This window comes from Neopelma chrysocephalum, unplaced genomic scaffold (assembly GCF_003984885.1).
Source record: "Neopelma chrysocephalum unplaced genomic scaffold, ASM398488v2 Primary Assembly neopelma1_141, whole genome shotgun sequence".
NCBI lineage: Eukaryota > Metazoa > Chordata > Aves > Passeriformes > Pipridae > Neopelma > Neopelma chrysocephalum.
The window spans coordinates 1,454,046-1,477,381 of NW_020897803.1; the positions used below are offsets into that span (position 1 = coordinate 1,454,046).

At 49.1% G+C, this 23,336-nt stretch overlaps 1 protein-coding gene across 8 annotated transcripts in view; it reads left to right on the forward strand.

Moving 5' to 3' along the window:
* Positions 1-23,336, forward strand: part of TIAM1 (T cell lymphoma invasion and metastasis 1) — a 164,652-nt gene that overhangs the window by 44,599 nt on the left and 96,717 nt on the right. For 2 of the 8 annotated variants that reach the window (XM_027699793.1, XM_027699791.1), the window contains exon 2: positions 1,616-1,675. The exons of 5 other annotated variants lie outside the window; for them this stretch is intronic. The gene's annotated coding sequence lies outside the window, so the exon portion shown is untranslated. Of the gene's footprint in view, positions 1-1,615; positions 1,676-13,233; positions 13,327-23,336 lie in introns of those variants that run through there. One more of the 8 variants, XM_027699792.1, reaches the window with a different exon arrangement.

Consider the following 23,336-nt stretch of genomic DNA (forward strand, 5'->3'; position numbering starts at 1 on the left):
GTTTTGTTTTTGGTTTTTTTGTTTGTTTTCCAGTCCCCATCCCTGCCAGTGCTGAAGCAGATAAATGGGCAGATGCCTTCCTTTCCCTGCAGCATGTTGGAGCTGTGCTTCACCTGCTGGATTGTGAAGGGAGATGCTGTTATTTCCATGAGTGATTTGCTGGGAGAAGGAAGGTGTAACTGTGCACTTGAGACGTGGATCCAGACCCCAGATGCCCTGCTGGGATGAACTGATGTCCCTTCAGGGTGGTTGGTGGAGCTTGCGTTGGGCTTGGTGGATCCTTGCAGAGCAACCCTATCTCAGAATTTTCTGGCTGAGCTGCTGATGGGGCAGTGCTGTGGGACTGGGGCTGTTTGCTCTTGGCAGCTCCCTCCTCTCTTTTCCAGCTCTTTGGCTGAGCCTTCTGTGTTGTCAACCAGCAAAAGCCCATTCCCGTTGAATTATGGATGCATAAAACAGGGGGAGCGTTGGGTTGGGCGGCCGTTCAGAGAGCAGGTGTTTCCTCTTCGGGGTTCAAGTTACCAAATTCGTCAGGACATTTCAGCTTCTCGCTTTTTAAATTCCCTGATCCTGGAGAACAAAGTCATTTTCTCAGCTTTGGAGCCCGACATCTGCTTGCAGGGATTACTCGTGTTCCTGCGGCGGCGGGCGCGGATTTTCTTTGTGGAAGGGGATCTGTTGGAGGGAGTACTAAAGCCCAGTGCAAGTTCCTGTTCTGGAATGGAAATTGCTCTGCAGGTTTGGAGTGAGGCATGCTGGAGCTTGCTTATTTACTTGGCAGATGTCTGATGGTGTTACATCATCCCCAGCACTCGGACCTGCAAGGCTTCAGAAAGGGCTCAGTGTGTTGTGGTGGGTTGAATGGCCACGGGGAGCTCTGCTCTTCCCGCTTTCCTGGGGTGGGAAAACAACCATTTCCAGTAAGGAGCCGCCAGCCAGCTCTGCCTCCCATAGACCCATGTCCTGGGGTGATGGGGAGCACTGGTCGGGGAGAAGGGCCATCAGAAATCTCCGCTGGATGGTGCTCAGGGGTTTGTCAGTCCACTCATGTTTCCCATCTCTGAGCAGTGTGCAGGGATGATATTTGCTGGGAATGAGTGACCTTTTACTACTTGAGCTGGGCAGGTGTTCCAGGGATTGGTTTTTAAAACACATTCTCTTTTGCCACCTTAAACCTCTCTCAGTGCTTCCAGGTTGTTGTTTTGTGAGATCCAGACCAACTCCCAAGCACGATTTTGCTGAGAGCATGCAACTGGAAGCCAAGCTTTTTATAAAGCTCCAAATCAATAACAGTGGTACAATTAGCTAAACCCAAGTCCAGTGGAAAAAGTTGCTTTGGAACAATTAAGTGTTGCCTGTAGCCCTGAGGGCCTGGAGCTCTCGGGGAAACACTCTTAACTGGGCTTTGTGGCTCTGGCAAGAGAGGAACAGCAACAAATAGTGAGAAGCAATTTGGATTTGAATTATTTCACCCTCTGCACTAGTAGGTCGAGGTGGTGTTCGTGATGAAGGTCTGGCTGAGGTGTGTTGCAGGGGCTCAGGCAGGTGAACAGCAGCTGTGTGCACCTGGCTCGATGTTTGGAGCTGACCTGTTCATCTTTCTTTTCCATTCCAGGAGCTGTGTGGGACAACCAATGCTTCCCTGCCGTCCTGCTTTCTGCTGTGACCCCCTCATGTGAGTAGTGACCCCTGGGCTGTGTGTTTGCAGCTCCTGCCCATCCTCCTCCTGCTCTGCTCACCATCCCTTCCCTCTCTGTCCTGGGGCAGAGCTCCACAGCCTGCAGAGCAGAACGGGGGGTCTTTCAGGAATTAAAACTTTAAGGCTTCTTTGAGATACACAGTGAAGTGTTTACATGAAAAACCGTGTCAGCAGCTGCATGTTTTATCCAAGCAAGTATGTTCAGACATGTTTATAGAAACATGGCAGCACTAAATCTGGACAGTTGGTCACTAATCTTTGCAAAGATACAGAAGTGATTAAATAAAAAGATTTCCCTGTGGCAAACCCTGTAAGTTGCAATGTAAGTGTGACCCAGGCTTTTAAAGGCTCTTCTCCTGCCCTTGTCCCTCCCCACACTTCCTCTGTGTGGTCACTCCAAATTGCTGCCAGCTGGCCCTTTTATCGTGTGTGTGTGTGTGTGTGTGTGTGTGTGGTTGTGCTGCTTCTCATTTTTGTCCAAAGAGACAGACGAAATCTGTGGCTTATTCAAATCTTTGAATTTGCAGCCAGTCGAACAGTAGGAAGGAGAAATAGAATTTAAAACTCTGAGGGAAGAGGTTCTGTCCTTTAGTGCCTCACTACTGACCACAGACCCCACCGTGCCCATAAATCCAAGTCGTCTTGCCTGTTGTGTTTGAGGTTTTCTTCCCTCCGTGTTGCCTTCTACCCTTGTTTCAGACATCAGGTTAAGTTCTTTCTGGTGTGTTTTCAGCTTGACAAATATGATCTGTTTTGTTTGTTCCAGGGTAAGGGTTTTTTTTTGGGTTGGGTTTTTTTTTTTTTCAGCTGAGTGGTTTTGTGGAGACAAAAACAGAACAGAAAAATTTCTTTTAAAAAACATCAGCATTGTAAAGAAAGGAGAATGAAACCAGAAACTGATACATCATCAAATTGAATGTGCCAGTGTGCAAACATGTGGCAGAGCAGCCAGCTAACAGCAAATGATAGTGAAATTGGGTGATATTTCCAGTTTCCCTGGAGTTGAAAGCACACGTGGTTTACAATGGATAATGAAATGTTATGGTTTTTATGTCTAATACATTAATTCTGCCAGGGCAGTAATCCCAAGGTTCCAATGCACTGCAAGGCTGACATTTTGTTGGAAAGAGATGCACAGACAATTATTGAGGACACAGACTACAGTGCATTTAACAAAAAAATAAACAGAACAATGGGAAAGGTCTCCTCTCTCTTCCCTCTTCCCTTCCCACTCTCTCTTCCCTTCTCTCCCGCTCTATGGTATCAAATATTGACTCAGGCCACAGGAGCTGCTGCTTGGAACCTGTTGCTCCTTCTGTGGCAAATGCAAAAGTCAATTCCCTTTTTTGTGTTTTGAAAGAGGAATATCACCTGTGATGTTTTTGTGCTTGTGTGTGGCTTGGGCTTTGTAAGAGTAAGTCTTGAGCACTTCCAGCTTGGAACATCCTGCCCTGTCACACACCTGCATGGGCAGGTGTTTGTGGGTCAGACCAAGGTCCTGATCCAGAGTCTAAACCATGTGTTGTGCACCTGGTTTGCCCTAAACTGGACCTGTTTCCCTCCTGTGCTTCCCTGCCCAGTGGTGGAGACGTGGCTCTGAGCCTGAGCTGTCCTTCTAATCAGGGCCTTGTGTTCCTGCTCCCTCCTTGCAGCAGCACCAGGGGTTTCCTCACTGCACAATGAGCAAGTTCAGGGAGCCAGAATGGCCAGAAAATAAAATGTGGTGTTTTGGCCAGCTGTGTTTTGTGAGCCAGGCTGCTAGAAGAAGGCTGTAGGTGGGAATACATAGGCAGGATGTGATAGCCCTGAAGTGGTCACTTTTGAGGAGAAAAGAGGGGTCTTAGAACCTGTTTAGCTCTCTTGTGATCCCAATAAACCGTGTCACTGGGATCCTTCACTCCAAAGCCCAGGGATAGATGGACACCCTTGGTAAACCCTTCCTTGCCAGCTATGGGGTTGTGCTGCTTTGCTGTGGATTTTAGAGCATCTTCACTTGTGTCCTGCAAGATGATGTCCCAGGAGAGAGCCAGAGGTCCATGTGGAGAGTGAGGAGGAGGAGGAGGAGGCATCTCCCTGGAGAGGCTCTGGATGGCTCATGCTGCAGGATCACCTACTGGGAGGAGTGCAGAAGTCCTAGGGCTTTCTGTGCTTTTTGCTCTGCTTTTGCAGGGGTCTGTCCAGGGCTTTCATCTGTGGCTGATGTAGGAGGCTCTGTGTTTTTGGTGTATTATTGGGATGGGAGAGGATTGATGCTCACACCCTCTGTGCTGGCCCTGAGCTCAGCTGGGTTCTGCAGAACCCCGAAATGCGGAACGGGTTTGAGGAGTTCCCTTATCTCCCCCAGTGTGGCTGCAGTGGGGGAAGTGGGCCAAGTTTTAAAAGTCATTTCTCCAAGTGACTGCGTGTAGCCTTCTGGACTTGCTTAAGCACACCCATTTCTGCTTTTGGGCAATTAATGCAGCTGATGAAACCGAGCTGTTTTGTTGCTCAGTGGCCTATTTCTGTGTTTTCCCTGCCACCGCTCTATTTGCTGCCACTTTAATACATATCCACCACTGTTCTCCCCACGCAGCTGTCCCACTGTGTATCAGTCACATCTGTGTATGTGTGTGGAATAGAATTAGGGAAAAATAACTTTGGTCACACGGACTTATGCAGAGGAGGATCTGCCCTGATGCGCTGATATCTCGCCGAGCTTCTTAGAGCTGGAACAGTGACAGCAGGCAGCACTGGAGTCCACCTCCCAAATGTTGTGTTTAATCCCAAATCAGGCTTTAGCATTCAAGTAGCAGCCAAATACTGAAAAGCCTCATAAGAAGTGGAAGGAACAGGCAGGACTTTAAAAAAAACAAAAAAAACAAACAAAAAACCACACACACAACTAGAAATGAGGAAAAGTAATCAGCAGTTCTGGAACTATTATGGTTTTTAGAATGCGAGGCTTTTGCCAGTAAAAGAAGACCAGGTCTCTGCCCTTGAGCTTGCTTAAGCAGTTAATCTGTGTATGAACTCTTAGTCTTAGGGATCACTCAGAAATTATGAATCTCTGAGCCTTCAGAGACACATTTGGGCGAGTATAAAGGCAGGGTCATGTGGCAGTGGCATTAGAAGCTGGAGGCTCAGGTCAGACCTTAATGCAGGTCTTCCAAAGGTGAGCATGTAGCCTCATGGGTATAAGCCAACGTACAAGTTAACAGAAAAGGACAAAAAGGGAAGGCACTCAGACATGTGTGGTAAGTCCAGTTGTGCCAGCCCTGTCTGCCAGCTGTGGTGTTTATAACCTTGAGTGACCCTGTGAAAGTCAGTGCTGGTGGCTCTCTGGGCAGAACCTGCAGTCCAGATCTCTGCTTACTTTGGAGGGGTTTGGGTCAGGGTCCCCCAGAGAGGTGTTAACTGAACAGTGTGATTCCTGTGCCATGCTCTGGTCTGGGGAGGTTGAAAACCAGGTCAGGGCTTCTTTTCATTGAGGTGACATTGAAGGGAAGTTTTGGGTTTATGTTTTTTGTTTGTTTTTTTTTTTTACCATATGGCTGTAATAGAAGAAATAAATTGGAGCTTGTTTTCTAAAAATGAGAACATGAGTGCAGTCAACCAGCATCTTTTATTTTTATGCAGCACGTCCAAAATAGATGCCAGTCTGCCTCTTTGGGAACGTGCATCCGGCAGAAAGTCACAGCAGCACTTTGTGCTCCCTTCCCTGACTTTCCCGCTCTCCCACCACTTGACAGTGAGCTGTTCAGGAAGTGACTCTGGTTTGGATGTGCCAGTCACCCCCACACACGGGGGTGAGGGTGGCAGTGACACGAGGAGGGGGCGTGTGGGTGGCACTGATGCTGCTCTGGTCCCCCTTCCCCAGTAAAAAGCTCAGCGTGGGAGGGAAGGGAGCAAGGACACTTGTGCAGCCCTCTTGCTCTGCTGAAAGGGGGAAGCTGGAAGCGCTGCCAGGACAGAGGAATTACTGGCAGGATGCTTTCTGCTGTGTCCGTGGAGTTAGACACTGATAGTCTGTGCTTGCAGCCATGTGCTGTTTGCTCAGCCTGGAAAGGAGCAGTTGCTCAGAGTTGTGTCCTTTGGATCTGCTGGGAGTGGAGAGCATTTCCCCTCCCCCAGTTCCTGCTGCCAGCACATGAGGAATCAGAGAATCATTTAGGTTGGAAAATCCTCCAAAATCATTGACCATGGGCTGGGGTCTGCACAGGCAGGGTGGGAGGGATGGATGGGGATGGTCCAGTCTCTGCCCGCTGGCCTCCCAAGGCTCTGGAGCTGAGCAGAGGTTTCTCTATGAGCTAAGAGAAGATGCCTCCCTCCTGTGGGAAGAGCTGGGGGGAGACTGAGCCATTGAGCAGACTTTGGGCTTTGCACGTGGACTGTCATGCTCCTCCTGAGGGCGAGGGAAGAGACAGAGACTTGGTCTTGTGCTGGTGTTAACTGGAATTTATCCCTGGAGTGAAAGGAGTTGTGCCTGTGCCAGATGATGTAGGATCAGGTGCTCAGTCAGCCCTGACTTCAGCCCCCGAATTCATGGCTGTGAGGGTATTTCATCCTGGGGACAAGGATTTGGGGAATGCAGCTCCTGCAGGGCCTGGAGATGTGCAGGGTTGGGGTGATAACCAAGGGGAGCTCAGGCTGGGTGGCCTGAGCAGGGGTTTAGGAGAGAGGAGCAGTGTGACTTGTGGTCTGATGACATGGGAGATGTAACCAGTGTGCTCCCAGTTTCCTCTTCCTCTTTGATGTCCCCTCCCTGGGCTCAGGCAGCTGTGCACTTGGCCAGGGCAGGGGATCAATCTGCCCAAATTCTGCCTTTTGTTTTCCATCAGGGCTGTGCAGGAGATGGGGATAATACTTGCCTCTCGGGGGCATTGTGAAAGTTAATTTGCTAATTATTTGCAAAGCACATCAGAGTGCTGCTTCAATTCTACACAGGGTTATGGTAACATCTAATTAATAATTCCTTATGATGCTTCATTTTCTTTCTGCTATAAATAATGGCCTAATGTAGGGACAACCGTGCCTGTGCTCGTCATCCCGGTGCCTCAGAGGGAATAACAAGGTGGATTTGGTTTGTAAATGGTCCCTCTTTCCCCCCATCCTCCTCTGCCACCTTACCCATAAAACCATTGTTCCCTTTGGTGAGCTGCTGCCTGGCTGGTGTCCACTGGAGAGAGCTGATCCCTTGACTGGAAATCTCAGCCCTCCAGCAGCACTCCTTGCCTTTCCCGGGCTTTCCCATCCTCCCCAACCTCGTGGCTCTGTGCCTTTTCTTGCTGGGCCAGAGCAGGTGATGGATGACAAGAGGGAAATGAGGAGCTGCCGTGGGAAAGTCTCTGCTATTCCTTTCCTTGAGATCTTGACCAAGAGCTGGGTAACAAGAGAGAAAATCTTCTCTGTCAGCTTTTCTCTTTCTTTCTCTCCGTCTTTGCCTGTGTTTGCAGCCCATATTGTGCTGTTCTGTTTGATGGTGTGTGCAGCATCTTGTCTTTGCTTTGGCCAGTGTGGTTATGAGATCTCCTGCTGTAGTGTGTTGTTTTTAATTCTCAAAATAAGTAACACTCAGAGACCTTTGCTGTCCGTCACACATTTCTGGTTTTACTCCCCGGCTGTGAGTGGCTTCGGGCGCTTTTGAGAGTGTCAATATCCTGTGTGTTTTAATACTTCAGTGCAGTGAGTCCAGAAGCTTGTGATGACTATTTTTAGTGTTGAAAAATTTTGACAACTGAAGTAAACCTACGTTATCCATCATTTGACAGCACCGTCATCAGCGTGCAGCTTGTCACTCTCGCTTTGAGCTGATTTTTCCAATCAAATTAAATCTATTGGCAGGGATGCAGTGGAAGTGTGTCAGAACTCTGCATGAAGATGACAGCAGCTACTGCCTAAGTTCTTTCAGAGAAGCGAGAGGAGGTGTTTGCATTAGAGGTCTTGAATAAAACGTTCCTCCTTGAGGCTTCTCATCAAAAAAGGGAAACGGTCCGTGTTTTGTTAAACTCCGGCTTATCCTTGCACCACACGGGTGTTGTGGTAAGGACTGAGTGGGCTTGTGGGTGCTGCCCTGAGGGTTGTGCAACGTGAGGTGTCCCAGCCACAGCCACATCCCTGGGCTGGGGGAACTGGGTTGGAGCACATCCTGCTGCTGTCGGGTCCCCTCTAAATCCACCCCGGTGCCGGGGAGGTGCAGGAGCTCGTGGTGACTTTGGGTACATGTGTATGTCCAGAAGAGCTTCACCACTGCAGGTGTGTTTTTGAGGCTGGATGACTAGAAACAGGGCTCTTCTACAGATACTGATCCTGTACACCCAGAGGTGTGTGTTTGGCCTGCACAGTCCCAGGAGAGAGAAGCAGCCCTGCCCTTGCATGTGAGCTGACACACACTGAGTGACAAGACAAGCCTCGAGGCTGCCAGAGCTCAAGGAGCATTTGGACAACACTCTCAGGCACATGGTGGGATTGTTGGGGTGTCCTGTGCAGGGCCAAGAGTTGGACTGGATGATCCTTGTGGGGCCTTTCCAGCTCAGGGAATCCTGTGAGTGTCTGCAAGCGCAGTGCCCACGTCGGTGCGAGAGCTTCCAGCCACAAGCAATGCCATGAAACACAAGCCTTAAATTTTAACTTGTGCTCGAGCCAGAGGTGGCTCCTGCCTCTTGTCATTTGTCTTGGATTTGCAGGCAAGGGTGCTGGCTCGTGGCCAGCATCCACTCCCTGGAGCTCATTAGAAACCTTTTTCAACTACCCTTGTAGCGTAACAACGGGGATCAGCTTTCCCGTGAGCTGATATATCTGCTGACCTCTCCAAAGGGAAAAAAAACTCCTGTAATTCATTACCTGACTTCTGTAGAGGCTGAAAGGGAACTATTTGTGACTGAACAATACTTGCCTTTCACAACTGCCTTCCTAATCCCAAATAGAAACATGAGGCTGAGAAAATCTTTCTGATAACAGGGAGTATGGATACATTCAGCCCAGGATAATTTTTCATGGCATTAACGTTCTGTAATTGCCAAGGGTTGGTTTGCAGGTTTTTATTGGATGAGGGGAAGGCAGGCAGGGAGAACATCAATTTGAGGGGGTAGAAGTGATTCCGATGGCGTTGTGATGGTTTTCCACCAGTGCCCTCTTGTGAGCTGCTCCATCACAGAGATCCAGTTAGAAAGCTGAGGTTTCAAAAATAAAAAATAATGGAAGTTAAGTCAGCTTTCTTCTTCAGTTTATGATTGAGTACAAGATGGCTTGAGTCAAACTGTGTCCCCACCTACACAGAGACAACCCCTGCCACGTGTGTGAGGCTGCACAGGCACAGCTGCTGCTCCCAGGAGAGAGGGATTCCCAGGGTGAACATATGGCTTGGCCACATCAGCCACAGGGATGTGCCAGAGCTGGCTTGAACTTGGAAGCCCAGGTCACATTTGTAGGGCTGCAGTTTGCAGCATTACCTGGAAAAGGGCTGTGATGTCCCAGTGACATGTGCCCGGTGCCTGTGAGCGCTGCCAGATTAGTCTGTGCTTAGGGGATATTTGGAGCAGCACCAAAACTGGGGTTGGGCATCAGCATCTTGGTGTTCCCCTGGGGTCGTTCCTTGCGTGTAATTAGTGGCTGCTGGGCCCCAGGTCGTGTCCTGAAACGTGCTTGATCAAAGTAGGTGATGATCACATTGGGAACTCCACCACGGCTATAAGGACTTGCAGAAAGACCGGAGTGGCTCCAGTTGTCTGGGTGATGGAGACAGGATGCTTCTCCAAGGCCACCTGTGTGCACAGGTGAAAAATAAGACAGATACAATCATGAATTTTTGAAGCACCTTGGCTTTGTAAGGTAAGCCTTAGTTAAAGAGATACGGTCTGAGATCCCTGTGGGAGCGTGGCCGATGCTCCTCGTATCTCACCTTCCTGCTGTGCTCGGGGTGAGTCACTGTGCTGGAGTGACTCCCTTTTTTCTGCCCAAAGTGATAATCCATTGTTAAAATGATATTAACTCATGTGTGCTAATTAGCAGGTGTGCCAGGGTGTGAGAGGCCCAGGATGTTAATTAGGGTTGATAAACACACCTTTATGCAGGATGCAGACCTAGGTTGAATCTGATGGGACTCCCTCTCCCTTCCTCTCACCATGGAGAAGTGCTGTGTTGTGGGACCTTTCTCCTCTGGGCTCTGTGGTGGGATCTCCACGTCTCACCTTGATATTTGGGAGAGCCTGGGGACTCCCGAGAAGGTTCATAGAATCAGACAATATCCTGAGTTGGAAGGGACCTGAAAGAATCACTGAGTCCAACTCCTGGCTCTGCACAAGAGACCCCAGCAATCCCACCCTGTCTCCAAGAGTGTTGTCCAAATGCTCCTGGAGCTCTTTCACTGCCTGGGGAGCCTGGTCAGTGCCTGACCACCCTCTGGGGGAAAAACCTTTCCCTGATATCCAACCTAAACCTCCCCTGACACAACTTCAGGCCATTCCCTGGGTCCTGCCACTGCTCACAGAGAGCAGAGATCGGAGCTGCCCTTCATGAGGAAGCTGCAGCCCTCGATGAGCTCTGCCCTCAGTCTCCTCCAGGCTGGTGGGATTCATCTGGAAGAAAAGGAGGCTTTTCCCAGTAGTATCATCTTTACTCAGCTGAGGAGGGGAGGGTTAATTGCTCTGTCCAGCTGCAGGGTTTAGCTCTTGGAGGCGACGGCCCCTCCAGTCACCCAGCGGAGGTCCTGGCCTGGTTGTCTCCAGCCTGTTCCGGTCAGAATACGCTGGGTTGTCTTAAAACAGGTTTTGGTAGGTCTTCGCTAATCGCTCAGTGAGGAGAGCACTGAGGTTTATATAAGCTGGCCCGTGTGCCCTCGGGAAGCCCACATCAAAAGGCGTGGATCCAACTGCGTCATCCGGGGCCCTGGAAATGCCTGTTCTCCCGCAGCGGGCAGGCGAGAGCTGACAAGCCACGGCACTGCCCGGGAGGGCTCTCGCCGAGCTTCTCGTTGGGTGGCTGCTCCACACCTTCCCGAGTGTCCAGGGCCACCTGCTCCTGGCATCCCGGGCCCTGCCGGCTTGCTTGCCCCAACCAAGCTTCCCTGGAGGCCTGGTGTCTCGTTTCTCATGGAGTTTTGGAGGAGGGATGAGGAGAAGGCTTCCCTTGCCTCTCCCTCCAAGCATCTCTCTCCATACTTCAGGTTTCCTATTTATTGCTGGCTGGCTTTTATTCTGGTGCTGGGGAAGTCACTGCTTTGCTTTTCCCATCTGCACTGAACATTCTCACTCTCTGCAACTCCCTGACAGGAGAGGGGAGCTGGGGGGGCTCGGGCTCTGCTCCCAGGGAGCAAGGGACAGGATAAGAGGAAATGGCCTCAAGATGTGCCAGGAGAGGGTTAGGCTGGACATCTGGAGGAGTTTCTTCACAGAAGGGGTTGTCAGGCACTGGAAGGGGCTGCCCAGGGAGGTGGTGGAGTCACCATCCCTGAAGGTGTCCAAGGAAGGACTGGATGTGGCACTCAGTGCTCAGGGCTGGGGACAAGGTGGGGATAGGGCACAGTGTGGACTCGATGGTCTCACAGGTTTTTTCCAACCTAAATGATTCTGGGATTTAAAACCCACAGGTGGTCAGACTTGAGATTCACTGAAGTTCATGTTTTCCTGGGAGTTCTGGCCATGTTGAGCATTTGCTATAGATAGCAGGAAAAGATGCCCCAAACTGCTGTGACAGAACACAAACAGACCCGGGGCTGGCGGCAAAAGGGCGTGTGCAGCCTTTAGACCTCTGAAGCCGAAAATCTCTCCAGACAATCACTGCAATCTGCTGTCTAAGCACCTGTTGCTCCTCCAGGATGGGCTGTGATTGTGGTGTGTCCGTGGGAGCTGCTGTGCTGCACACCTGTGTGTATGTACACACTGTGTCCGTCCCGGTGGGATTGATCCCGGGTGGGCGGCTGTGCCTGTCGGGCTGCTGGAATGGGCTGGAGGTGGCCGTGCCCGAGTGAACCCCAGGGCAGGCAGCAGCAGCCCCCGTCGCCTCGTGAGTCACTCGTGGCTCGCCAAACCTGCTTGCCTGCTCGGGGTTTGCTGGTTCCCAGCACTGAAAACTTCCCTCCCGTTTGTTTGGCCTGCCTGGCCCTGTGAGTGGGAGCTGTTGGTTTGCTCATACGGGGTTTAAATTAATAGTGATGAGGATGGATTGTTTCAGTGCTTTCCAGTCCAAACAGTACATCTAATCCCGTCCCTCCTTCAGCCCTTTTCTGCTGTCAGAGGGCAGGACTCTGGTGCTTATCAGGTGTGCCCCTGGTCACGGGGGACCTGGTGCTCTCTGAGCGTGGGCGGGTATATCAGAAACATCTGAGATGTGAAGTTAAACCCAGTGTGCTGTTTGAAGTGGGCTCAGACTCGCTGCGGTGCCAGGCAGCTCAGCCTGCACGTCTGCTCCTGATAAATGGGGGTGTGAGGATGATTGTGCTGCATCAAATCGCTTCCCCGACTATCTCATCCCTGTCCCAAAATAGAATCATCTCCTCCCCTGCTCTGCTCCAGCACCCGGGCGTGTGGAGCCTCACTACAGCTGTTTAATCCAACCCTGTGTCAGAACTGGGCTCCTGCACGTACCTTTTACCATTTTATTTTGTTCTTCTCCTAATGGTTTTGTCCTTTCCCCAACTTGCAGAGGGTGGGACTGCAAGGGTATGGTTATTGCTCAGTACTCTGTGTTTGTGAAATATCACGCAGAGTTGTAAATGTTAATTCGTTTATTAATTTGATTTCTGCTTGTAAAAAATATTTATTGTGTTTTCTGCTTCATTTCCAGAGTAGTTTCATACCTGTTTTCCTTGCCCAGCATAAGTGGTGCAGAGTCAAGGTGGGGGGAGTTGGGGGAAATAAACACAGATGGTTTGGGTTTTGTGTTGGTATTTCTTATTTATAGCAACCATTAGCCAACCCTGGTCTGGAGGACGCTGCTGCTCAAATCCTAATCCAGAAACAGTTATGTGGAAGTAGTGAATTGAGTAAAACCAGATCTGTGCGTAATTTTTAATTCCCTGTAGTTCCTGATCCTGGAAACTGTTCTGCACCTGTGAGCAGCTTAGTGGGAGGCAGTTGCTGGTCCTCTACAGAAGCACCATTCAGATACGGACCAGAGGGAATCCTTGGGGATGGGAGGGAGTCGAGGGCAGCGGCAAAAGGCGCAGAGTAGGTCAGAAGTGTTTTATTTTGTGTCTTGCTGGTGAGTTGTTCCCTGCAAGCAGGACAGAATCCCCAGGACAACGCAGTGCAGTCGCCCCTGTGGTCTGACTGGGAATTTTAGTTCCTGGCTCCTCTCGCAGCGCGTTGTCGGGCTGGTGAGTTAAAGCCACCCCGGAGGGATGTCCTTAGGAATTCAGATTTCAGGAGCCAGCGGGGCTGAGTGGCAGCTCGTCTGAAGCCTGTGACGGGAGGAATTAATCAGGAGAGGGAGGGGAGAAGGGGAGGAGGGAGGGAGGGAGGGAGGGATGGCAAAACCCCAAACCTTCAAACACACCCAATTGACCCATCTCATTTTAGCATGAAACTTAACGAGTTACACCCACTCTGAAGCAGAAGGGGAATGAAACGCTGGCGCTTCCTCCTTTCTCTTACCGGCGGCTGGGGCTTGGGAAGTACAGCGGGCGAAGATGTTTGTGCTGCTGATGATGAGCGGTAAGAGGAGCCCTGCCTGCCTCCTTTGTGCCGGGCCAGGGGAGTAGGAGCAGCTGGAATTTGGCTGGAGCTGGGAAAACGTGTTTGGGGGTGTAGCACCGTCGTGCTGTCTGAGGCACCGTGTGCCCAGAAAGCCCCCTAAGGCTTTCCTCTCCTAACTCCTGTCTTTCCTCAGTGTGGACAGAGGTGTTCCATTCTCTGGGTTGGGCTGTCAAGTGTTGTTTGCTTTTCCAGGGTTTGCACTGCTCCCAGGGAGCACCCGGGTTCACTGCAGACACCCAGGGCTCGAACTGACTTGAGTGGGAGCTGGGGACTCAACAGCTGAATTCCCTAGGAGAGAAAATGTAGTATCGTATTACCTACTAAAGATGTTCCCCTCTCCAGCTGTCTGGCTTTATTTTCAGTAATTACAGGTTGCCATGCTCTTTAATTGTTGAAAATGAGCCCTGTGGAAGGTTTCAACTTGAATTGAACGCTCTGTTGGGTGTCTGTGTGAGGTGGGGAGAGCTGGAAGGCAGTGATGGGCAGTGCTGAGGGTGGGAAGGCTGGGTTGGGGGGGTCCCACGCTTGCTGAAGATCCTGTAATGCTGCAGAACAGGGACTGGGGGAACCTCCTCCAGATCCAGTTGCTCATTTTTCTCCTTGTTACTCCTGCGATCGCTTATCAAGTTATTTTATATACCAGTTGCTATCTTGAAATCTAAATTGCCTAATTCTTGGGTTGGTGACAGGAAATGTGAGCACAGAGCCCTGGCCCTGCAATTACTGTGACTAAGCATTAGGACTAATCACCAAGTGGGGAGCGTGCTGCCGTCGGGGGGGATCCTCACCATCCTCTCCTGGCTCTCCATCCCGACCTGCTGTCTCTAGGGCTGCTGTGGGAATGTCAGATATGGCTCCTGCTTCCTCAGGGACACGGGCTTGCTTTCTGACGGGCAGGGTTCAGCCCTGACTCAGCGACACACTGCAACCCATCAGACATGAGTAATCCTCCGGGGCAGAGGCGAAGGATAATGTGCACCTTTTTTGGGGAATTAAGTCACCCTGTAGCTGTTGGAAGTATTGGTGCTTTAATAGTTTTGTTTAATATCCCAGAACCCCATTGCCAGGGTTGCTGTTAATCCCTTTGACAAGCGTTTTAATATTGCAGGAGGGATTTAAATTTCCACACGTGATCAGTGCCGTGGAACGAAGGGAGCAGGTTTGGTGGGTGTTGGTGGGTTGCTTGTTTTTCCCCCTCCTTTCAGAGTTAAAAGTGAGCTGTGCTTTAGGAAAAAGGTGTGGAAAATTGCTCTGCTAAACAGGGCAAATGGAGCCGAGGGATCAAGTGTGGCAGGCCTGGATACACTTCCTGGGGAACTTGCTCTTTAAAGGGTGCGTGCCTGGTTTTAGGAGGGTTCCAACCTGTTTCGAGGCAGAAACACTTTATTTTTCCAGAATGCCTGTTGGGAAGAACTCTGCCAAACCGCAAATTTGCATCATTTAAGCATTTGCTTGAGCTTAATGCTTTTACTCAGGGAAATCAGTGGTAGGATTCCTGCTGGGATTGGTGTGGAGGAGAGGCATTGATTTTACACCGTCACAGCAGTGGCAGTGAGTCTATTAGACATCAGTGTTCGGAGCAGACTCATTTATCTTTAAATGAAGTTACACACTATGGCTTGAGTTGTAGGTAATGGTTGTTTGAAAATGAACCCTGAGGAAAATACAGCTAATTTTCCTGCAGGATCAGTGACCCGGACTGGCCCAGCACAGGGTCCAGGGAATGCCTGGGTATCCTCCTGCCAGCAGCTGGGGTGGGAGGATGAGGGGGCAGAAATGAGAACTCCAATCTTGGGACGACAGGTTGGCTTGGGTCTAGAGCATGGCCCTGTGGTGAATGGCAGCAGGGAGACCTTATTGCTTCCCCTTCACTTTGGCTCTGATTAATTACCCAGTGCTGGTCTTCTGCCATGTTGTGAGCTCAAAAAAACAAAGGGTCTTTGGAGAGGGGCAGAAGAAACGTCTCTAGAATGAAATACCAGCTTCTAAATAATTAATTATGAAGAAAAATCCAGTGTAAAAATAACGATGGCATCGAATCTTTACAAGAATTCATCAAGACAGAGGATGGCTCTCTACTGATGTGTCTTTCTTGGTATTATTTCGTTAAACTGGCGACTGTGTGGTGCATGCCAGTGAGTTTTATGGCCCAGTAATCCATCGCTGGATGAGGGGAATACATTATTTATAGATTAGAGTGTTTTAACATCCTCACATGGGGTTGTTTAAGGAGGTCAGGATGCAGAGCAGTGGGAATGGGATTAGCCCAGCTGTGCCGCGAGCAGTGCGGGAGCAGGGGATGAAACGGGAAGTTACCACGCAGATATTGATGTTTTTATTGTGCCTCACAAGGCACGGGTCACGTAAGATGCAGGGGTTTCTAGAACCAGACTGTAGTTTTTATTGGTTATGACATCTCAAATTCTAAGTGAACTGGAAACAAACAGGAACGTCCTTTCCCCTGGCTCAGCAGACTCACTGTTTGTGTTCTCGGTGGGGTGGTGTCAGAGGACTTGAGGAAGGGGGAGAGTGTTTGTGAGAACCACCAAGCCCCTCTTCCTTCCAGGGGGAAGCTGTTGTGCTGTTCCCACGTGTGAAGCTCCTCTCACAGCCCCGTGGGCTGGTGCTGTGGGCAGACAGGTAGTTGTTGATTCACTGCACAGTGCTTTTAGTGTAATTGCTTTTTGAGACTTCCAATTAGGCTTTCCATGAGGGTTGGGATGGGATGTTCTCAGGTTGCTTAAAGTGCCCTGGTAAAGCCAAGCTAATAAATGATCCCAGCAGGGTAAGGGGGGTGCCCATTAGGCAGGATGTGCATCTGGGCACCTCTAGGATGAGGGGTCCCGTGTAGTTTGGTCCTGGGAAGGGGCTCTGTGCCTGGTTTGCCTCAGGAGGCTCCGTGGCCTTGCTGCTGTCAGTGCCCACAGCAGTTCCCACCCTCCTCTCGGCCTCTGATGGTCTCCCCAGGGCAAGGTCTGGGGCTGGAGAGTTGTTCAACTCTGGCATGTTCTGGTATTATCTAGAGCTGGTCCAGATGCCCCATGGTTGGACTAGATATTCTTAGGGGTCTTTTCCAACCTTAATGATTCTACATTTCTACATTATGAGGTAATTAAGAGCTCAGTGATGTTAACGGGGTTTAATAAGTGGTCAGGCATCACGTGCCTGCTGTGGTGCCACTTCACTGGGACTGGCACAGGATAAATTGAGTTACCTTGTGTTGCCAAAGGTGCACCTGAGTTACAGGCAGTGAGCAGCACCTCTGGAAGCTGATTTGGGGCTGACCACAAACCTTGCTCACGTAGGTGCTGCTGTAATGGTGTGAGTGTCTGCAAGCAGGGATGTTGTCAAAGGATCAGGCTCTCTAGGTGGGCAGTGTAGGGCACAGCAAGTCAGAGCTGCAGCTGGAGGGGCCAGGAGAGTTGCTAGACCTTTTCTTGTCCAAAGCTAGAAAGCAGTTTTTGGAAGTCTTTGAGGTAGCAGAAGTGGGAGGGAAAAGGAAAGCGTGTGGATTTTGCATTAATACCTGCCTCCACCATTTTTGGAAGATACTCAGAGGCCCTCCTGTCAGGATTTCCCTCCATACCTTACATTGCCTTGTGGCTGCTGAAATACCCTCACAGAAGCTGGGCTTTTGGTGTGTGTGGGGCTTTGTAACCCATATTGGAGAGTGCTGTAGCACTCAGAAAACCCAATGCTGTGACTTTCCCAGGTGAGCAAACATCCCTCTGTGGTCCTGTAGTCAAGTCCCTCTAAGTCTCAACTCAGAGGGAAGACAGAGAACCTTCTGCTGTCTGCTTCCCAGCTGGGAATTGCTCTGCTATTCATTTGCATTAACCTGGGTGGGGAAGGTGTACTCTGAGTGTGCCCCAGGCCCTCAGACATTGAAACAGAGACAAAAGACTCCCCATTGCGCAAGGCCACCGCTGGGAAGGGAGCTGGGAAGCTGCTGGGTGCAGCTACTTCACAGAATCACAGGATCATTCAGGTTGGAAAAGACCTCTGAGACCATGGAGTCCCCCTGTGCCCGATGCCCACCTTGTCCCCCAGCCCAGAGCACTGAGTGCCACGTCCAGTCCTTCCTTGGACACCTCCAGGGGTGGGGACTCCACGTCCTCGCCCGTGCCTTGTTCTGCATGAACACTGGGAAAACCTGAAGGCCCAAAGCAGAGGTTGTGCCTGAGCCTTCTGGCTTTGCCCACTGCTCCTCAGCCGTGGGGAGGCCACTCACTTCCCTTTGCCAGTCGCTTCCCACCTCTCCTGGTGGGGGGATCCCTCTGGTGAGGCCCCTGTGACTCCGCAGGGAGGAACCTGCTCACCAAGTGCTGCAGGAATCGAAGCATTTTCTGCCTCAGGTTTCCAGGTGGGGTGTGTGTTTGCTAAGTGATCGCTGCAGGTTTATGCGCTGAATTCAAGTGGTGACTGAGAACTTTTGTCAGGCATCCGATGACTTTTGGCTGTAAGTGATGTGTAATATGTGCCAAAGGTTGTTTTGGTAAAAAATGACTCGTGCTTTTTTTAGCAGTAACAAAGGAGCCTTTTTTTTTTTTTTAATCTTTGCACTACTGCAACAATACAAATGTGGGGTTTTTTTTGATTAAGTGGGAGGAAAGTTGCATTTTTGTGTAAGGGATGTGAAATGGGCAGTAGCAGGCACCAGAAACACACACACAGCCTGGGTGTAAGACTCGAGGCAGAATCCAGAAGTCAATTGAGTTGGAAGTTGCAGGACAAAATTTATGACAAAAAAAAAGTCTGTGGGAGTCACTTCCTCACTGATTTTATTTATTTATTTATTTATTTTTTCAAATTAATCTTAATGCTTTGGTAACATCTGGATGATTGCTTGGCAGTCTTTTCCTGGGAAGCACTTTTGTGTGTGTGTACTTTGTTGTGGAGTGATAAATCACTGTAATTTACCAGCCTGGCTTTTAAAAATTTGAAAAGTCATACCGTGTGATATGTTCCTTTGAGCTGTCATTCCTGGAGGCATCTGAATCAATGCATGACATTTCAGCTCCTGTTTACTGTTTCAAACAGGTCTTTATGCTTGACATGGTTACCTGAGTGTACCTTCAAGTTTGGAACTTATGGAGGGTTTTTTTAAGGGGAAATTAAGAGGAGGAGGCAGCAGATCCAGTCAGTTGTTTTGAGCCACCTGGAGCTGGTAAATTAATACAAAGTCCAGAGCTCCACAAAGACTGAGGACTCACTGGCAGTGTCCCTGGGAGCCCCTGTCTCTCCTTGATGGGCTGTCTGTTCACCCCCAGCTCTGCTTCTCTGCTGAATTGTGGCCTCCAGCCTTTTTGTAGCAGGAGGTTGAGGCAAGAGAAGGGCAAAATTGCACATCTACATGGGTGCTCCAACAGCTGGAGCCTGTATTTCCAAAGAACATGAAGCAATGCAGGGAATAAGCAGGACGTGGCTGTCCAGGAGCATGAGAAAACCCTGGTGCCTACCACAGTCAGCTTTTGGTCTGTGCTTCTGGGCAAGCAGAAGGAGAGAAATCAAGGCTTTTTTGGGAGCATGGCTTTGAGAGGAAAGCTGTCTGCAGGGCTTGGGCTGCTGGAGCTGCATCTTTGAGAGAAGGGAGCTGGATTCTTTGGAAATAGAGGCATTGAAGGGAAGGATCACCTGAAGCTGTGATCGGGATCATGGGGTTTTACAGAATCACTGAGGTTGGAAAAGACCTCTAAGACCATCAAGTCCAACCCTTGACTGATCCCCACCTTATCACCCAGCCCAGAGCACTGAGTGCCACATCCAGTCATTCCTTGGGCACCTGCAGGGATGGGGACTCCACCACTTCCCTGGGCAGCTCCTTCCAATGCCTGACCACCCTTTCTGTGAAGAAATTCCTCCTACCTCCAATTTGAACCTTCCCCCAAAGTTTGCACATTTCCAGCGCATTTCACCTGAGGTTGTTTCAGCCTAGAGCTGTTGTCTGCAAGAGGAACAAGAAGTCTTAGGAATTACCTTTGGAGTTAATTTGGGGTCCAGCTGACGTAGACCTGCCACCCCCTGTCAATACAGTCACTGTTGGTCCTAGTCTGAGCTCCAGGGTTTCCTGGGGGTGAGGGGCTACATCCTGCTTGTCACCAGAGCCTGCTCCAGCTGTGCTGTGCTTATCCCCAAAGGTTTCAGGTTGTATTTGAGGTGGCTGCCCAGGCCACGTTGCCTGAGATGGCACAGGGGGTTTAGGAGCAGCACAGCTCACCTGGCACTTACACAAGATTGCAGATGAGCAGCAGATCCTCAGCTTTTTCAGAGCAATCTTGAACCTGCTCATCAGAGTGTGCATCTCACTTGAAGCCAGCCAGCTGTGGAGAGCTATTTCTGTACAGGAATCCCGTGAAATTTTAATGCACTTTTTGCTCATTGAACCCCAAAATGAGTCACTTAAGGGAACAGTGTCAGACTTTTGGAACCTCTGCCTACCTGTGGCTTCCACTGACTTTTCTGTAACCTGCTTGGGTCCTGGATTATTCATATAGAGAACAAATCCAAGAGAGGAGAGGTTGTCCTCAAGCACATGGTGGGATTGTTGGGGTGTCCTGTGCAGGGCCAGGAGTTGGACTGGATGATACCTGTGGGTTCCTTCCACCTCAGGATATTCTCTGGCTCTGTGATTCAGGATTTTAGCCGTGTGTAATACTGATGAGAAGGAATTAAGGATCAGCACACTTTCAGCAGGTATATAAAATTATCCTTTTATCAAATTCTCTTTAAAAAAAAAATCTGTATTTGGATATGTGAAAATAGCAACTTGTAGAGGTTTTTATTCTTCCCAGAGCTACTGATTCATTGCCTAAATGGCAATAAAATGTCTTGCCTCGCTGCAATCTGCCCTGAGATGTTAGTCATGGCTGTGTGTTACTCAGAGTTGGGCACAGAAGGCAACTTCACACCTTCCTGGCAGCTCCTGCTTTTCACAACCCCACTTGCACCAGGCAGCACCACGTTGGTGAGGCTTTTTAACAGAATCCTGCAGAGGTCTCAGAAATTAATATGTTTGTGTGGAGGCCTCTCCAACCTCTTTCTCAGCTCCCCGCTCAAAGAGCTTTCAAGAGCCAGGAGGGCTGGACCCAGCCCAGTCTCTCGGAGAGCTCCTGAGAAACAGAGATTTGGGAGGCTGGGAAATGAGAATCATTTTTTATTGCTCCGGCTGGACCAAATTTCATGTTTGGAGTCTCTGCTAGTAAAATCGGCAGAGCAATAAGAGGATTATCTTTGTCCAACCTCTCTTTTTTTAAACGTAGGAGATGAGCGCCGGGGGCCAGGGATTCGTATTCCACCATGCCTGACCTACAATTTATTGCAATATTATCTCCCAGTAATTGAGTGGGCCCCACAAGTCTGTGTATCAGCTGAATTCTGGCTGTCTCTTAAGGAGGTGCATATGATTCCTTTCACTTCATTTTCAGAGAGGTCTTTTCTGTGAAGCGAAGTGACGTTGTGGTTTGTGATGCTCTGATGAAATTATGCCTTGTTGAGCTCAGTCCCCGCTGTCTAAGGAGATATTTGTCACCACCATGTCCCCTGCTTGAGCACCTCACCTGGATAAATGGATGATCTTTAAGGCCCCTTCCAACCCAGGCCGTTCTGTGATTCTGTAATTTATTCTGGCTCTGTTTCAGTGATATATGAAAGGAATTTCTCTGTCTGTAAAAGGAGATTTGAGACGAGGGGAGATTTCAGATACTTGCCTGTGAATCCGTGAAATTAAGTTGGAGAGTGGAGCCCTAATCTAGTACCTTCTCTGTGAGATACAGCTTTTGCTTAAGCTTCACAACTGAATAAACTAATAAAGCTGTCAGACAGCCGGGGTGCTGCCTGCTGAAATTCTTGGCTTGCAGGTGAACAGAATCCTCTAGAATTCAGAAACTCAGGGGGGGAAAAAAAAAAAGGGTCCTCAGCATTAAATACACATGCCCTTCTTTGAAAAACATCCCCCCACATCCGAGCCGAGCGTTCTCCGAAAATCTCGTTGAATTCGCGAAAACAAGCGACGGAGAAGAGAAACAACGGGAGCACGAACACGCCCCATGTGAGTGCTGCAGGTTATTCCATCAGACTAATAACAGAAAATGGCTCTTCCCCATGGGACAGCATTGTGTAACGTGGAATTTATTCAGCAGTGCAGAGTGGGATCTGAAATGCTACCTGTTGGCATCGGCTGTTTCGCTGGGAATCGGGGATTTGAGGGCTGGGGCTTGCTGGTTTTTTCCCTGGCTGAGTGTGATTATCTCAATAGCTACACTTGCAAGCTGTTATTTAATTTCCATTGTGACACTGTAATGGTGCTCAAAGGATTAGGAGTAAATGTATGTGAAGAGCTTGATCCCTGAGAGCGTGAGGGATACAAACCACATGCCTGGGCTGGGTTGTCGTGGTTTCTTATAAAAATTGAGTGGGGTTTTGGACTAAATGACCATTTGTGCTTCCAGCTTCTCACAGACAGCCATGTTCTGTGGGCTGTCATCAGGGAGGAGTGTGCACGTTGCTGTTTTTAGTAAGAGAGTGTTAAAAATATTCGAAATACAACTCTTTATTAGTCCATTGCAAGACCATTTTAATTTAAACCCAACAAATATTTCAGCTGGGCTTCCATAATGATTATTAGGTTTTAATTATTTCTTCCATTTTCCTTGATTAAAAATGGAATTAATACTCTTCTAAATCTAGTTTTATTTACTGACTTGGCATGTAGAATTGCTCCTGGTTTCTTTCATGAAAGGCAGTGTAACCTTGAAAAAGCTGGATGGTTGTTGTGTCCATGTTTCTTCACCTAAATGGATTGGGAAAATGTTGGTAGAATTTTAACATTTTGAGGCTGGTCTAACTAACAACATATTAGTGTCTTTAAGCTGCTGCTGAAGGATCAAGTTAGTTTGTGTGACATTAATCACAACTTCATGGTCAATCTAGTCCAGGATGTCAATGTTTGGTATCACATCAGCTAAATTAGAATTTATAGTTAGCTGTCATGATAGTAAATGGGATTAATTCTGTTTTATTCTTCTCTATATGCAAATTCCAACCCATTCTATTGCACGTGGCCTGTGTACTCTTGTGCATCATCTTCTGGTGAGTACATCCCTAAAAATCATTCCAGCAGAGGTGTGCATGGTCCTTGTGAATTAGATCCTCTCTGTAGGAATTGACCGGCCTGTTACACTTGGCACAGCAAAAGAATCAACAAAATTAACAGCATTTTGGGTTTCTTAAATTTATCTTGCTGTTAAGAACCGTGTTCACCGTTGCTCAAGTGTTTTTATTTAATGCTTGAGATAAATACAGGCTAAATTGGAAAACATGTACAGTGGGACACGTTATTTATCTGCTCACACCATGTGGCATTCTGAATATTCCCCTCAAGCTCCCTTAATGAATTAATTGGGAAAAATCACCTGTGGCAGATAAAAGACTTTTCTGTTTCATGTGGATGGATTGCGTTTAAGTGGCATATGCTGAAGGGAAATGTCCAGGTAGTGTTCTTGTGGGATTGCCAGTTCATAATTCAGTTTAGTCTGAAGTCCCTGGCTGGCAGGTTAGACTGGGAGCTGTCCTCCTGTCTCCATTAATCTTCATCTGAATGTTCCCTGGAAAAAAACCATGAGCCCGGGGATGGCTCCATTGCTGATAGGTGTGCTAACAACCCTTACCCTGCATTGATCCACGCTCCGAGTTGCTCACTTGAATTATGGGCTATTTCTGCCTGGAATTCTGCATAATTTTTAAATCTTGGCTCGTTTAATAAAGTTGCTCGTCAGGGTGATGTCGGAAGTAATGACGGAACTTCAGTCACGTGAGTGCTCGGATGAAACCGTCCCTGGGGTCTGGTGGGAGCCAATTTCCATTCCAGCAGCATTGGGCTCTGCTCAGGTCTGACATTATGGCGTTTCAATGTCTTCCTTGTGAGTTTTTCAGCAGATTTCTGGGGAGGAAAAGACGGATTCTGGAAATCT